Below are 16526 nucleotides of genomic sequence, written 5' to 3'. Positions count from 1 at the left end.
TTAAAGGGGAACTGCACTTTTTTTTTAACGTTGCGTATCAATCACAATCATTATAAAAGACACAACGACAGATGCATTTTTTTTTTATGCATTCGAAATAGTAAATAAATAAAGTATTTGAGTTTCTACACTGAAACACAATTTGCTCATAATTAATGCAGGCACCACCTGCTATGTGTGTGTCTATTGAAAACATAAACAAAGGACATTTTTCTGAAATGATGCTTGCTGTATTTCATTTTCTTTTCAAAGCTTCCATCTGCATCGTATTGCATCAAATCGCATCGAATCTTCCATCCATCCATTTTCTGCCGCTTATTCCCGTTCGGGGTCGCGGGGGGCGCTGGCGCCTATCTCAGCTACAATCGGGCGGAAGGCGGGGTACACCCTGGACAAGTCGCCACCTCATCGCAGGGCGTCTGCCTCACAATACGAAGGTCCTGCAGTCATGGGTTCAATCCCAGGCTCGGGATCTTCCTGTGTGGAGTTTGCATGTTCTCCCCGTGAATGCGTGGGTTCCCTCCGGGTACTCCGGCTTCCTCCCACTTCCAAAGACATGCACCTGGGGATAGGTTGATTGGCAACACTAAATTGGCCCTAGTGTGTGAATGTGAGTGTGAATGTTGTCTGTCTATCTGTGTTGGCATCGAATCTTAATGTTTTAAAAAATATTGTTTGTGAATCGTGTCGTGACCATGCATCGAGATTCATATCGCATCACCATTCAAGGTTGAGATGGACACTCCTAACAATTAGTTACAAATAAAATGTCAAATATTACTTTGTCCACATTAGGGTTGTACAATATACCAGTGTTAGTATAGTACCGCGATACTAATGAATCATATTCGGTACAATACCGCCTCTGAAAAGGTCCTTTGAATATGACCGATGTATGATCCTGTAATGACTTGGTATCAGATTGATACCCAAATCTGTGGTATCATCCAAAACTAATGTAAAGTATCAAACAAGAGGAGAATAAGTGATTACTACATTTTAACATAAGTTTAGATAGAACATGTTGAAAGAGAAATTAAGCAGATATTAACAGTAAATGAACACGTAGCTTAATTATTCATTTTCTACCACTTGTCCTTAATAATTTTGACAAAATAATAGACTGATAAAAGACAAAATATGTTACTGCATATGTCAGCGGACTAAATTAGGAGCCTTTGTTTGTTTACTTACTAATAAAAGACAAGTTGTCTTGTATGTTCATTTTATTTAAGGACAAACTTGCGATAAGAAACGTATGTTTAATGTACCTTAAGATTTTTACTTAAAATAAAGCCAATAATGCAATTTTTTGTGGTCCCCTTTATTTAGAAAAGTACCGAAAAGTATCGAAATCATTTTGGCACCGATACCAACATATTGGTATCAGGAAAACACTAGTCCACATACAAATGTCTTTAAGAGAAAACACTCTTGCGTTTTAATCACGAGATTTGTTATTTCTTTATAAAACCCACATCTTCTTCATAACAGTGCATCAATCATTCTTGTCCAGCTTATACAGTGAGGCAAAAAAGTATTTAGTCAGCCACCGATTGTGCAAGTTCTCCCACTTAAAATGATGACAGAGGTCTGTAATGTTCATCATAGGTACACTTCAACTGTGAGAGACAGAATGTGAAAAAAAAAATCCAAGAATTCCCATTGTAGGGATTTTAAAGATTTTATTAGTAAATTATGGTAGAAAATAAGTATTTGGTCAACCATTCAAAGCTCTCACTGATGGTAGGAGGTTTTGGCTCAAAATCTCACGATACATGGCCCCATTCATTCTTTCCTTAACACGGATCAATCGTCCTGTCCCCTTAGCAGAAAAACAGCCACAAAGCATGATGTTTCCACCCCCATGCTTCACAGTAGGTATGGTGTTTGGGATGCAACTCAGTATTTTTCTTCCTCCTGGGGCGGTATAGCTCGGTTGGTAGAGTGGCCGTGCCAGCAACTTGAGGGTTGCAGGTTCGATTCCCGCTTCCGCCATCCTAGTCACTGCCGTTGTGTCCTTGGGCAAGACACTTTACCCACCTGCTCCCAGTGCCACCCACACTGGTTTAAATGTAATTTAGATATTGGGTTTCACTATGTAAAGCGCTTTGAGTCACTAGAGAAAAGTGCTATATAAATATAATTCACTTCACTTCACAAACACGATTGTGCATGGTGTTGCTGCTACTGGAACCAAACTTTGATTTCCCAGAAAGCACTAAGGTGTCACTAAAGTTCAATGTTATTTAATCTAACTTACCCTGTACCGCTAACTCTTCTGAGTGACAGCTGTGGGCTAACAAAGCTGAATGGTGCATGAGTGCTATCACAAAATAAAGACGTTGCGGTTTGTGTTTGCGTGCTTTCAAAACAGCAGCGCATGTTTCTTGATGCTGGTGCTTGCCTGCCAAACGGACGGCTCTTCCGCCACTGCGTTAAGAAGCTATAAATCAAGGGGCCCAGTTCCATTGCACATTGGATGCCTTCTTCTTCTTTTTTATTTTTTTTTTGTGCTGAAACTGCGGAATGTGGTTGTCTTTGCCGAGGCCTGCGAGCGCACCTTATGAATGTCTGTGTTGTTGCAGCAGCCCAGCGGCGTGGTGATGGATGATCTGTGCTGATAGCGACGAGTCGGATCCATAGCCGGTCTCATTTACAATAACAGTGTAGGCAGAGAGGAGTGCAGGCGAGTGCATTACACCGTGGAATCAATAAGCCCTGACAAGGTCTGATGTAATAATATGTATGCGCTGCTCCACAGTCATTTGGAGGCCTTAAATGCGCACGAGTGATGCGCCTCTCAATTAGAAACAAGTGCAGTGAGCTCACATTCTGCCAGCTATCATTCAATGTGCCACACACGTACAGGAAGACAAAGAACAAACAGGCCTTAGGTTGTTGTTTTTTTTAATACTACTGCTACTACTACTACTACTCATAATAATACAAATTCCCCTTAATAGACAATACAAAAGTAGCACAGAAATGCAAAGTTATCTGACACAGGTATTTTGTTTTCGTTTGAACTTATTTTTCACATCGAGGGTAATATTTGCAATATAATGGAGTATTTTACAACCTGTCATTTGTTTATTTCGGATACAACCAGAAACCATTTTTTTTTCATTTCCACAAAAAAATAGTGATATTAAAAAATTACAAACAAAATAATAATATTGTGTGTCCGAAAAGGTGCAGGAAGAAGGGTAGCTCATAACGACCTGTCCCATCACTCAGATATTGTAATCTGATACACTACACTATCACCTGATATACACAAATCTTCAATATAGTCTTTCTTTTACTTCAGAATTCACACAAATGTCTTACAAAAAAGCGCCAGTGGTAAATGCCATCCAGAACAAAATGTATGAACAATAACTTAAAATACATTTTAAAAATATATTTAATATTTTACTCTGTCGTGCAGCACGGTGTCACAGGGGTGAGTGCATGTGCCTCACAATACGGATGTCCTGGGTTCCATCCCCGGGCTCAGTGTCTTTCTGTGTGGAGTTTGCATGTTCTCCCTATGACTGCGTGGGTTCCCTGCGGGTACTCCGGCTTCCTCTCACTTCCATAGACATGCACCGTGGGATAGATTGACTGGCAACACTAAATTGGCCATAGTGTGTGAATGTTGTCTGTCTATCTGTGTTGGCCCTGTGATGAGGTGGCGACTTGTCCAGGGTGTATCCGGCCTACCGCCCGAGTACAGCTGAGATAGGCTTTTGCACCCCCTGCCACTCCAAAAGGGACAAACGGTAGAAAATGGATGGATTTTCATCCATCCATTATCTTACGCTTATCTGGTGTACAAATATTACTTTTGTAATGTTTCTATCTCTTTTAAATATATTTATTCTCTTACGTTATATTTTCTTATGTTTCTCAAATTTGTATTTCATTATGTATATTTTCCATTTCATCCATTTATCTATGTACAATATATTTGATAAGCTATAGCACTTTTCCTGATTAGAGTGACAGGAAAACTCAAGCCCGACTTAAGTCTGCCTCTTGCCTCGGGCAAGAGGCAGAGTAAACCCAGAACTTGCCGCGAGCCAATCAGAAGACACATATATTTTTATCATTTACATATTTCTATATATTTCGCAGCCGAGTGTGAAGCGACCGGAATGAGAATCAGTACCTCCAAGTCCGAGGTTCTCGCCCGGAAAAGGGTAGAGTGCCATCTCCGGGTTGGGGAGGAGACTGTCCCAAGTGGAGGACTTCAAGTACCTAGGAGTCTTGTTCACGAGTGAGGGAAGAGTGGATCGTGAGATCGACAGGCAGATCGATGCGGCGTATTCAGTAATGCGGACGTTGTATCGATCCGTTGTGGTGAAGAAGGAGCTGAGCCGGAAGGCAAAGCTCTCAATTTACCGGTCGATCTACGTTCCCATCCTCACCTATGGTCATGAGCTTTGGGTCATGACCGAAAGGACAAGATCACGGGTACAAGCGGCCGGAATGAGTTTCCTCTGCCGGGTGGCGGGGCTCTCCCTTAGAAATAGGGTGAGAAGCTCTGCCATCCGGGAGGAACTCAAAGTAAAGCCGCTGCTCCTCCACATCGAGAGGAGCCAGATCAGGTGGCTCGGGCATCTGGTCAGGATGCCAACCAAACGCCTCCCTAGGGAGGTGTTTAGGGTACGTCCAACCGGTAAGAGGCCACAGAGAATACCCAGGACACGTTGGGAAGACTATGTCTCCCGGCTGGCCTGGAAACGCCTCGGGATCCCCTGGGAAGAGCTAGACGAAGTGGCTGGGGAGAGAGAAGTCTGGGCTTCCCTACTTGGGCTGCTGCCCCCGCGACCCGACCTCGGATAAGCGGAAGATGATGGATGGATAGATGGATGGATATTTCTATTTTATTGTGCATATTGTGAAGTGAAAAAAAGAATCAAGTTCAAATTAAACAAAAATTAGCTTGAAATGAAATAAAAATAAATAATAAATAAAAAAACTAAAAACTGTTTTTGTGTGTGTGTGTGTGTGTGTGTGTGTGTGTGTGTGTGTGTGTGTGTGTGTGTGAGAGAGAGAGAGAGAGAGAAACTGTTTTCAAAATTGACTAAACCGGCATCCTTAGGACTGGAGTGTATCCATCCATCCATCCATTTTCTACCGCTTATTCCCTTTCGGGGTCGCGGGGGGCGCTGGCGCCTATCTCAGCTACAATCGGGCGGAAGGCAAGGTACACCCTGGACAAGACGCCACCTCATCGCAGGGTCAACACAGATAGACAGACAACATTCACACTCACATTCACACACTAGGGCCAATTTAGTGTTGCCAATCAACCTATCCGCAGGTGCATGTGTTTGGAGGTGGGAGGAACCCGGAGTACCCGGAGGGAACCCACGCATTCACGGGGAGAACATGCAAACTCCACACAGAAAGATCCCAAGGCCTGGATTTGAACCCAGGACTGCAGGAACTTCGTATTGTGAGGCAGGTTAGGGTTAACCCTAACCCTAACCCTCTCCCACCGTGAAGCCGACTGGAGTGTAACTATTTTTTTTTTTTTTTGGTCAGAAAGACATGTTTGAGATTTTTGGCTTTGGTGGAGGTCTTCAGTACGTAATTACGGCGCACTGACTTCCTGCTTAAGGTATGTTGTCATTATCAAGCAGCCATTAGCGGAAGGGGAGGCCTGCATGTCGTCCTCCTACACTGCGTTTGCGAGTCAAGGAGGGACGTTATGTCCCTTAGTGAGGAGGCAGAGAGCAAGGTCTATAAAGGCCACGCTTGCATGACTTTATTAAATACAAAGGCAATAAAAACTATTTGGATTACTATACAGAAAAATTAGACCAGAAGCAAACAATGAAATGTTTTGATTTTTTAACTTCAGTGTACTAATGTAGATAGATCGAGCCATACATCCATTAAAATGACTCTACCGGGAAGAGATCTATATTTTTCAGATCAAAATGTGCTCAGCCCATAGAGATTATACCGTTCCCTTTTGAATCGATACCTGTACTTAACGGTATCGATTTTTAAAAAGGCTCTTTAGAGCGTGTAAATGTAAGTCCAAAGTAACGGGAGAGCGGAGGGAGGAGTTAGCCTGTGGGTTGCCACTTGATGTGTATCCGAAGCCAGCAGGGACTAATCAGGTGGTGGTGGCGTTCCATTCGCCAGGCGAGAAAGAAAACAAGAGGCACATGTTCGCTGTGCCAGCAGTAACAGAAATCTCTGCTTTGATCTTTTATTGGCTGGCCACATCCGTGGCCGAGGAGGAGGCGAACGAGAGGGAGAACAGAAACTCAGGAGCCATTGTTGTCCATGCTCATGGCTGCTGATGGCGTGTGAGGCGTCCATGGAACGTCCATGGAATGGCCATCTTGGCGGCCGACGAGGAGTAGTGCGGAGGCGAGGTGGCCGCTTCTGAAGCAAAGTGAGTGCTTCTGCGGTAGGCAAGCTGGAGGGCGAGTTGGAGGTGGCGTCTGCGGCGGACCCACTGGAAGAGCTGGTTGTGTCTGAGGCAGATCCACTGGAAGAGCTAGCAGTGAGTGTGGCGGACCCACTGGAAGAGCTGGCGGTCTCACCTGTGTCTCACCTGTGCAGGATCCCCACAGTGTTCACATGGGGATCTTCAGAGGCTTGAGCATGCATGGAGCAGGGACTGGAACCACAGTATGCTCGATCAAGTGTGGAGCAGGAATTGGTGGCACCACAACCTTAATTTTGCAAGGTGCAGCAACAGATAGTAGCAGACCCTTGGAAAACTGCAGAGTGGGTGAGGTCTGCGGAGCTTGTTTCTTCGGAGGCGGTGCTTGAACCATGTGATACTGAGTTGTTTAGCAAGAGAAGAAAATGTTCATATAGTCTGCTATTGTTAATTTTGCACCACTTGCTGGAGGCTGCCTAGCTGCCTTTGCCAGAGAAAAAGTGTTTATGCAGATCATGACACTGTGAGGGGGCAGCACGGTGGATAAGGGGTTAGTAATGCGTGTGCCTCACAATACGAAGGTCCTGAGTTTAATTTGTTCTGTATGGAGTTTGCATGTTCTCCCCGTGACTGTGTGGGTTCTCTCCTGGTACTCCGGCTGCCTCCCACCTCCAAAGACATGCACCTGGGGATAGGTTGATTGGCAACACTAAATTTGCCCTAGTGTGTGAATGTTGTCTATCTGTGTTGGCCCTGTGATGAGGTAGTGACTTGTCTGGGGTGTACACCGCCTTCCGCCCAAATGCAGCTGAGATAGGCTCCTGCAACCCCAAATGGGACATACGGTAGACAATGGATGGATGACTCTGTCTGGGGCCCGCTCCCGCTTCCCTGCGAGTGTCCTCCGACAAACCCTGGCTGCAGGTGGCTTGACGTCATCAGGCTCCACCGTGCTTGAGTTGCATTGGCTAATAGCTCGAGCCATGACTTGTGAGGCAAAGTGGGAAATAGGATTACTATACTGTGGCGGGGAGGATGGAGAAGCTGTCTGCCCATCGCTTCGACCCTGTGGAGGAACTTGTGTGTCTCTGGGTGGTGTGTAAAAGCAACTGATGTCTGCTTTCGCCTCCTACGTCGACGCACATGGGACAGCGGTGTGGCGCTGTCACATTGCCAAAGAGAGTCAATCTGGACCAGCTTGCCAACCGGCCCCCACTTAAACATTTTATTCTCCTCTGGTAAATAACGAACACTCACCACCTCCACCGCTTTAAACACACGCCAATTCCATACCTCCATTTCCTCTACAGTGAAGTCCTTCTCGAGATCAATTTTAGGGGGGTTCAATCTGTTATGTTTTGCCATGGTGAGGTGTTTGTTATTCTAAGATACGTAGGACAACAGGCAGTGTGCAGGTAAGATAATTGTTTGATTTTTAAACAAGGCAAATACAAAAAGTATCATCGTTGGGAAGCACAATTAGGGCTTAAGGCAAAAATTTACATCTCTCGGCTTACTGAGCCAACATGAAACAAAGCCCTAGCGTAAAGCTAACAGAAACGTATAACATTTGCCAGCGGCGAACCTTGAACCTGCACGGAAGGTAAGATGACACAAGTTTATAAAGCTCTCTGATTAGCGATCAGGAGCATGCAAGCCTCCTGATCACTAATCAGAGGCGGATGCGATCAATAAGCGCTCGTAATAAGGAGAAAGGTAGATATGGGAAACCGAAAGAAAATCATAAATACAGGAAAACTAAAATAAACACAAAACAAAACATGACCCAGGTGACCGGTCATGACTGTTCATGTTTTGATAAAAGTTTATTTGTTGAATAATTAAACATTGTCTTTTTCAAATTTACTGTAACATTTAACATCCATTTATCCAGCCATCCATTTTCTCTACTGATATCCTTTTGTACTCTATTTCAGCTGTACTTAATGGTACAGATGTATTTTTTTTTGTTTGTTCATGTGTTAATGTATGTTATTTAAAAAAAATAAATAAATCAAATTTGCTTGTTAGAGCAAGGCAGCTTTGCAGAAAGAAGCAGTGGTTATTGCTACTAACTTACACTCTAATCATCACTATTATTTAATACTAAATACTGGTATCGTGTATGTATTGTATCTGCTGATGCATTTCAAAAAAAATTAAAATATCATCCGATACGGATAAAAGAAGACCTGAAACAATACACGTCAATATACCAAATAGGCCAGGTCGATAATTGCCCAATCCCTTTTTGACCTTCCCAACGTTTACATTACAGAGGGACTATTAAAACTGAATTAGTATTGTAGTCTTAATCCTGATTTTAATTTTATTTAATAATTATATAGAACCTACGTATAATGTAACAGTTGTAAACATGGTCAAATGATATCATAGATTATTATTTTAACACATACAACATGCAGAACAAACTAGATATTAATCAAATATGCTGCAATAAACAGCACTTGTGAAAAAAAAATCTGAATTTACATGATTTAGATAAAGCTAAAAAAAAATAGTTAATTGCATTTCTAAATGAAATCAATTCAAACTGAACTCATATTAAATAATAAAGAGATAATACATGCACTTCTTCAACAAATTGTAAATAAATGCAGCTTCACCACGTAAGTCATAATTTTGCTAATCATTTTAACTTCTCCATGCGTTTTACTCCAGACTTCTTGTTTGCGCTTGTCATGCGTCACTAACATGTATTTATTTGTTACTACCACAAGTGGTTGAAAAGTGTATTACAATACGGTACCCCAGCGGCCCATGCGGACCACAGCTGAATAACTGATATTTTTTGGCTGAAATGCCCCTTAAAGAAATATTTAATTAAAAAAACAAAACAATATGAAGACATAAAAAAATATTTTATATGGTTGGAAAAAGTATCGTGATACATTGCCGTATTGATATTTTATTCCACTCTGACGTCTCGTGCAACAAAGCTAGTACTGAAAGATTTTGGTCAGTACCTATAAGTAGAAAATTACATGGCTTGTCCCTGGCTAAATTGAGGCCCTAAGCAGAATTTTATTTTGAGGGCCCCTTCTATGAAAGAAAAATGTCTTACTTTTTTATTCATGTTTTATATCTTACGTTTTTAATCAAACTCAAATTACATTTGATGCATGTGTTGTACTAAAACGCAGTGACGTGCGGTGCGGTTCATGGCTGGTGAGGCACTGACGTGCACAGTCAGATTTATAAACATATGAACCCTAAAGAGTATCTTATTCACCATTTGATTGGCAGCAGTTAACGGGTTATGTTTAAAAGATCATTCAAGCATTCTTTACACATATAAACTGTAGTACACAAAAAGGTAGATTTAATTAAAAAAACGTTATTATGGTGTTACATTTACTTATAAATGAAGTCCATGTGCCGCTCCTTCTGAACAAAAGCATCAACAACTTGTTTATAGAATATTTCCTTATCTTTCTTCAGTTTTAAAAGTCTCTCTGTCTTGATGAAGATCACGGTCTGAAGCAAACCTTTTAGCTTTGGCGTTGGTCTTCCTTTAATTATTACCTCCTGCTTTGATTGAAAGTCCAGTTTTAGATATGTAATCATCCGTGTTAGAAGTCCAGGGGAGAGGAAAAAATAAACGATCGCTGCCGCTGCATTTGACTTGCTAACTGTAGCTTGTTGTCACTTCTTCTGCAGCCTTGTATTCGCAAGAATGATCTCTGGGATCACTAGCGCCCTCTACCACCAGGAGGCTGGAGAACAGGTGCCTCACACAGTGCGTCTTCGCAGCCGTTTTATGATTGCTCAGCACAAGAAATGCATTACACAGATAAAGTTGTTGACAAAATACACTGTACATTATATACCTCAGCTCACTAAACTATGGAAATGTATAATATAATTCATATAGCAATACGGTCTCACTGCACAGCAGCCAGCAGTTAACTGAGTCAATGCGCAATCCATGGTGAGGCTCAACTGGCTGCTGACTCACTGGAAGGCTCTACTCAGTATTAGAAATAGAAAGCGAAAATTCAGCGATTTTGAATAAAAATAATCTAAAACTGGTGAAGGTAAGTGGAAAATAACTTTATAAAGTATAATCACTGGACACATATAACAATTACATTTTTTTTTTCTTTTTACACTGTTTTTCTTTCCATGATGGGACGTGGGGCCCGGCCTCTCCTGCCTCCCCTGACTGCACGTCACTGCTAAAACAAATTTCATGGAACAAAAAAAAAAAATTCAAAAATTGTTGAATTATTATGCAAAATATGAAATGTAACATAAGTAAAACATCCATCCATCCATCCATTTTCTGCCTCTTATTCCTTTTGGGGTCACGGAGGGCGCTGGTGCCTATCACAGCTACAATCGGGCAGAAGGCGGAATTTTACCCTGGACAAGTCGCCACCTAATCGCAGGGCCAACACAGATAGACGGACAACATTCACACTCACATCCACACACTAGGGCCAATTTAGTGTTGCCAATCAACCTATCCCCAGGTGCATGTCTTTGGAAGTGGGAGGAAGCCGGAGTACCCGGAGGGAACCCACGCATTCACGGAGAGGACATGCAAATTCCACACAGAAAGATTCCGAGCCCGGGATCGAACCCACGACTACTCAGGACCTTCTTATTGTGAGGCAGATGCACTAACCCCTCTTCCACCGTGAAGCCATAAGTAAAACATAAATTTGAAAAACTTAATGACACATATCGGATCCAATCTCAGTTTGACTATGTACAAGCCGAGCACTGACGCTCTGCTCCATAGAAGACAAAAGAAAGATTTGGATGTTTTTTTCAGTGTCGATGCAGGAACAGGCAAGGTATATATTTGCGGTACAATTTAATATGAAGCACCCTGTCATTCAATAATTCTCCATTTTTATACGACTATTTACACAAAACACAGATCATGGGACCCTACGCACAACGCGTGATCTGTGTATAGAGAATTTGGTATCCATCCAATTTCACAAGTGTTTATGGACAGTGGAGTTTGAGTTTATTTCGAACATGCAAGCATACAACATGATACATCACAATTTCCAGTTTCTCTTTGTAGCAGGTCTCGTACCTGCGTCTTCTGGATCAGTGACTTCCGCACACTTGACTCAGTGGTTTTTACAACTTTTAATATTTACACAAATCAATTAGGCTTTGCAGCCCCTCTTGCAAGTCTCTTTTCGAGTCCTTCTGGGTTCTGGCTTTTCAGCACGCTCCCCTCAGTGTCGTCCGTCCTCCCGATCACGGTCTCCTGCGCTGCTAATAAAGGAACAGGTGATTAGATAACTCGTTCCAGCTGAGATTATCCACTCACCTGTCAGCTGCTTCATGACCGATTTCTGCACACACCCCGTCCGCAGGGAACGCGCTGACCACGCCCCCTGCCACATGCCTCCACCGCCGGACTCAGGCCGGGCACCCGTCCGGCCGCATCCACTCCCCCCCTCCCCTGGGCGAGAGAGGAAGTCGGCCACGGCCATCCGCGCGCCCGGCCTGTGGACCACCCGGAAATTGTAGGGTTGTAAAGCCAGGTACCACCGGGTGATCCGCGCATTGGCGTCCTTCATGCGGTGGAGCCATTGTAGCGGTTTGTGGTCTGAGTAGAGACTGAAGGCGCGCCCCAGCAGGTAGTAGCGGAGGGCTCCCACCGCCCACCGGATGGCGAGGCACTCCCTCTCCACTGTGCTGTACCTCGCCTCCCGGTCCGACAGCTTTCAGCTGATGTAAAGTACGGGGCGGTCGACGCCCTCCACCCGCTGGGTCAGCACCGCCCCCAGTCCCCGGCTCGACGTGTCCGCCCGCAGACAAAAAGGGATGTCAAATTTTGGCATGTGCAGTACCGGTTCCTTACAGAGTGCTGTTTTCACCTTCTCAAACGCCAGCTGGCACTGCTCCGTCCACTGGACCAGTTCTGGAGCACCTTTTCGGGTGAGGTCAGTCAGTGGGGTGGTCCAGTCCGCAAATTGGGGAATGAACCGGCGGTAATAGCCTGCCAACCCCAAAAACTGCCTCACCTCCTTTTTTGTCTTGGGAGGTGGACAGGCCGCAATAGCCGCCGTTTTGTCCACTTGGGGCCGCACCTGCCCCCCCCCCCCCCCCCAAGTGGTACCCCAGATACTGTTCCTCGCTCCGGCCAACAGCGCACTTCGCCGGGTTGGCGGTGAGCCCCGCCCGCCTCAGGGACTCGAGCACCGTCCCCACCCGCCGCATGTGCTGTTCCCAGCTGCTACTCTGGATGATTACATCATCCAGGTAGGCAGCCGCGTATGCCGCATGGGGTCGCAGCACCCGGTCCATGAGGCGCTGGAACGTGGCCGACGCACCGAACAAGCCAAACGGAAGTGTCACAAATTGGTACAAACGTTCCGGAGTGGCAAAGGCCGTTTTTTCTTGGGACTCTGGTGACAAGGGAATCTGCCAGTAACCCTTCGTCAAATCCAGTGTCGTAAAAAAACGAGCCGTGCCCAGCCGATCTAGGAGCTCGTCGACCCAAGGCATTGGGTACGCGTCAAAACGTGAAATGTCATTCACCCTGCGGTAATCCACACAGAACCGCACAGTCCCATCCTTCTTCCCTACTAAGACAATGGGACTGCACCATGCGCTGTGGGATTCTTCTATCACCCCCAACTCAAGCATAGTTTTTAATTCTTCCCGAACCACTTTACGTTTGTGTTCGGGCAGCCGATATGGCCGAGACCGCACCGTAACCCCCGGGCTGGTCTCTATGTGATGTCGGACAAGATCCGTGCGCCCGAGCCGAGAGGAGAACACATCTGAGTAGCGCCGCTGTAATTCAGCCACCTCCGCTCTCTGCGCCAATGTGAGCTGCTCATCACAGGGAAGCTGAGGGGTTGGGGCCAGAGCGCGGGCTCTCTGGCCCCAACTCCACCTCCTCCCCCCCTCTACTGTTACCATGGCGACAGGCTCGGCCTCTCTCCATGCCTTCAGCAGGTTCAAATGGTATATTTGGGTGTCTCCGCGTCGGTCCGAGCGCCGGACCTCATAATCGACATCCCCCACTTGCCGTGTGACCTCAAAGGGTCCTTGCCACTTTGCAAGTAATTTGGAGCTTGACGTTGGAAGCAACACAAGCACTTTTTCTCCCGGTGAAAATTTACGCAGTTGGGCCCGCTTATTATACGTGCGCTGTTGATGCTGTTGGGCAAGGCGCAAATTCTCACGTGACAAGTGCCCCACCTTGTGGAGTTTTGCCCGCATGTCCAGGACGTATTGAATCTCATTTTTGCTGGAGGTTGGACCATCCTCCCAGCTTTCCTTAATGACGTCCAATACTCCGCGGGGCCTTCGGCCGTACAGCAACTCGAACGGTGCAAAACCGAGGGAGGCCTGAGGTACCTCCCGCATCGCAAACATTAGTGGGTTCAACCATTTATCCCAATTTTGTTTGTCCTCGTCATACATTTATGGATCATGGATTTAAGCGTTTTATTAAATCTCTCCACCAGCCCGTCCGTTTGTGGATGGTATACGCTGGTGCGGATGGACTCAATCCCCAGTAACCCGTAAAGTTCCTTTATCGTGCGTGACATAAAGGACGTGCCCTGGTCCGTCAAAATCTCTTTCGGGATTCTGACGCGGGAAATGACCGTGAAGAGTGCTTGCGCCACACTCTTGGCAGAGATGGAGAGCAGCGGCACTGCTTCAGGATACCGCGTTGCGTAATCCACCAGAACTAACACAAAACGGTGTGCTCGGGTTAAATGGTCCAATGAGGTCCATCCCAATTCTTTCGAACGGGACCTCCATGAGTGGTAATGGGCGTAAAGGCGCCTTTGGAATGGCCGCGGGGTTCACCCGCTGGCAGTCCGGGCAGGCCGCGCACCATCGGCGTATGTCTGCCCGGAGGCCCGGCCAATAGAATCGGACCATGACCCGATTAAGTGTTTTATCATATCCTAAATGGCCAGACATGGGATTGAAGTGTGCCGCCTGGAAAATCATTTCCCGGCGGCATTTCGGCACCAACAATTGGGTGTATTCTTCCCCGGTTCGCGTGTCATGGCCCACTCGATACAGTCTGTCTCTGATAATGGAAAAATGGGGGAATACCCGCGCTTTCCCCGGGCGTACCAGCTGACCGTCCACAAAATCGACCTGATCCCAAGCCTCGCGCAAGGTTTCATCACGGGCCTGCTCGAGGGGAAAATCCTCCGTAGGTTGCCATCGGGGGGACGGGGGGGCCTCCCGCGAAGCCCCTACCGGTTCCCGCTCGGCATTCCCGGATGAAACTGCGTCGCCGCTGAAAACGGTGGAATACTCCCCTTGCCTACTGTCCGTGAACGCACCCCTCCACATCGTGTCACCAAATGATTAAATCCCGGCCAATTCGTTCCTAAAATTATAGGGTGCGTAAGTTGCGCGCTTACGGCAACCTTAACTCTATTATTCTGGGTTTGATATAAAATTTCCACTGGCACCATCGGATACTCGTGTATATCCCCATGCACACACCGTATTTTTATCCGTGTTGCCTGCCCTAAAGCCCCGGGTCGAACCAGGTTTGGGTGGATCATGGACTGCCTGCAACCTGAATCCACCATCGCCCGGTATGTACTCCCCTGTATCCTTACCGGTACGCAGTACGTCTCTCCCATATCGGGGGCGGGTGCTGGAGGTCCGACAACCCGCAACACCTGCCCCACCTCCATCACGGTGCACTCCCGGCGCAGGTGCCCCGGTTGTCCGCACCCCCACCACACCGGCCCTGGCGTTTGAGGTGCACTCCGCGAGGGAAGCCCCCCTTCAGCAGCGCCGGGACCCTGGAACACACAAGAGTACATATTATTATTCTTATTATTATTTCTCTGTGAGTCCCCCGATGATGTATATGTCTGTGTATGTGTGTGTTGTGTTGCTGGATGTCTGTGTGGGAAACCTGCTCGCTGGCCCCCTGTAGTCCGGCCAGGGCCCTCCCAGTCTCTCCTGACTTGCTCCCCCCCCACCGTGGGGCGAGTTGTCGTCGATGTGTCGGGGGGGTTTTCCTGGCGGTCGTCGGCGTTGCCTCCCGGTGCACCGCCAGGTGCTCCTCCGCCAGCCTCACCGCGGTTTGGTCATCCGGCTGACTGTGGTGCCTAACCCACGCGGATGTTCTCGCTGGGATGCCGTCCAGGAACTGCTCCAGTACCACTGCTTCCAGCATCTTGGGGTCTTGGCCGTTGGGCTGGAGCCATCTGGTTGCGGCATCCCTCAGCCGGTGAGAGAAGATGAAGAGCCGGCCCTCCGACGCCAGCTTCATGGCCCGGAATTGCCGGCGATGATCCTCGGGGCTGCTGCCTACCCGGTCGAGGATGGCGTGCCGCTGATTGGTGTATTGCGTGCGGGACGATGCTGGGAGACTCAACGCCGCCCGCTGCGCCTCCCCCGCCAGAAGCGGCAGCAGCCTCGCTCCCCATTCCTCCGGCCACTTGCACGCTGCCGCCGTCTCGAACACCTCCAGGAGTGTTTGCGGGTCTTCCCCTTCCACCATCCGCTTCATGGATGTCGAGCCTCCTGCTGCGTCCGCCCGGCCCATCAACACTTGCAGCACCTTGGTCTGCTGCCGGCTCGCCGCAGAGACCTCTGACAGGACTTGACCTAACGCCTCCAGGGGGGTTGGTGTCGACATCTTTTCCTTGTTTCTTTGACGTTGGGTGCCACTGTAGCAGGTCTCGTACCTGCGTCTTCTGGATCAGTGACTTCCGCAAACTTCACTCAGTGTTTTTTAAAACTTTTAATATTTACACAAATCAATTAGGCTTTGCAGCCCCTCTTGCGAGTCTCTTTTCGAGTCCTTCTGGGTTCTGGCTTTTCAGCACGCTCCCCTCAGTGTCGGCCGTCCTCCCGATCACGGTCTCCCGCGCTGCTAATAAAGGAACAGGTGATTAGATAACTCGTTCCAGCTGAGATTATCCACTCACCTGTCAGCTGCTTCATGACCGATTTCTGCACACACCCGGTCCGCAGGGAACGCGCTGACCACGCCCCCTGCCACACTCTTTTCAACATGTTCGGAAAGGAGTAGGAAGAAGCAGAGATTATTTAATCCTACCCCTTTTCTTTACATAACAGTTGCTAAAACTTTTGTTCACTTCCTGTTCTCAATGTATTCACAATGTATAATCCA

General features: G+C 46.8%; 1 protein-coding gene across 6 annotated transcripts in view; it reads left to right on the top strand.

Moving 5' to 3' along the window:
• Positions 1–16526, top strand: part of LOC133553186 (MAM domain-containing glycosylphosphatidylinositol anchor protein 2-like) — a 557311-nt gene that overhangs the window by 161003 nt on the left and 379782 nt on the right. The window lies entirely within an intron of this gene.

The sequence above is a fragment of the Nerophis ophidion genome, linkage group LG05 (assembly GCF_033978795.1).
Source record: "Nerophis ophidion isolate RoL-2023_Sa linkage group LG05, RoL_Noph_v1.0, whole genome shotgun sequence".
In the NCBI taxonomy this organism is placed as follows: Eukaryota; Metazoa; Chordata; class Actinopteri; order Syngnathiformes; family Syngnathidae; genus Nerophis; species Nerophis ophidion.
This window is presented reverse-complemented; position numbering and strand designations above follow the sequence as displayed.